This window comes from Belonocnema kinseyi, chromosome 6 (assembly GCF_010883055.1).
Source record: "Belonocnema kinseyi isolate 2016_QV_RU_SX_M_011 chromosome 6, B_treatae_v1, whole genome shotgun sequence".
In the NCBI taxonomy this organism is placed as follows: Eukaryota; Metazoa; Arthropoda; class Insecta; order Hymenoptera; family Cynipidae; genus Belonocnema; species Belonocnema kinseyi.
The window spans coordinates 147,705,337-147,706,396 of NC_046662.1; the positions used below are offsets into that span (position 1 = coordinate 147,705,337).

Genomic DNA, 1,060 nt, shown 5'->3' on the forward strand with positions numbered 1-1,060 from the left:
CTCTCTCTCTCTCTCTCTCTCTCTCTCTCTCTCTCCTAGTAAGTGTTCCACCCTTCCTTTAACCCTTTCCATCCCATTCTTATTGTAAACAGTCACAAACTTATACGTTACCCATCCTATCTTTAAAGCCCTCATTTGCACGCCCTCCCTGTCTCCCTCCCCATGAACTTCTTCTAATCCATCCCTAGCCTCTGTTTTAATTCCCCTACTAGCCCTTCCTTTCCGCTTTACCCTGACCGCCTCCTGTAGCCTCCACCTATACTCCCTCGGTCACTTATGCTCTACTCTATCCCATTCCTTTCTCTCTACACACGTCTCTACACGTTCATTCACATTAAATTCCTGGATATACCTCCAGAAATCCTCGTCCTTCTTCTTTACGCTGCTACGTTCCAACAGAACGCCTTGAACACTTCTTTCCCCCTGCTTCACTCCCACCCCTCTACTTAAAAAAAATTCCCCTGCACTTTCTTCAACACCTCCTTCTCCTCGTCCCATACCCAAATTATCTCGTCTATTTTTATTTTCCGATACTTCACCTTCACGGCTTTCCCTTCACTCTCCTCCTTCAGGCCTTGTCATTTAGCATTCTCTGCACATCCATTTCCTTCCTCATCAAATCTGGATCGATGAAAACCTTCTTGTCCTTTATCCTATTTTAGTTGAGCATTACCCCTAATTTCTCTTCGCAGCTCGCCAATTCCACCACAGCCACTTCTTTCCCGCTCTTTAGCTTCAATCCTATTAATACAATATTGTTTCTCCTATCTGCCTTCTCTCTTCTCTTCCTCCTCAACTTCATTGCCCTTGTCCATTCCCTATCCGCTCTCTCTTTCTTTTCATTCCTACGAGCTCCCACTTTCTCTTATAGCATATTTTTCACCCTCTTCCAAATACCTTACTTCTCGCCCACCCCCTATCAACTACTTCCATTTCCGACCTGCCCTCCACCTACTTAAGCCTTTTCTCCACCCTTTCATTCCACAACATAATATCTCTGTCATCTCTTACCGTCAGGTCCTCCCTCATACATTCCAGCTGCTCCGTAGCCCCCCTTACG

At 45.7% G+C, this 1,060-nt stretch overlaps 1 protein-coding gene across 5 annotated transcripts in view; it reads left to right on the forward strand.

Annotated features, from left to right (window-relative positions):
- Positions 1–1,060, forward strand: part of LOC117174284 (plant UBX domain-containing protein 2) — a 287,058-nt gene that overhangs the window by 183,506 nt on the left and 102,492 nt on the right. The window lies entirely within an intron of this gene.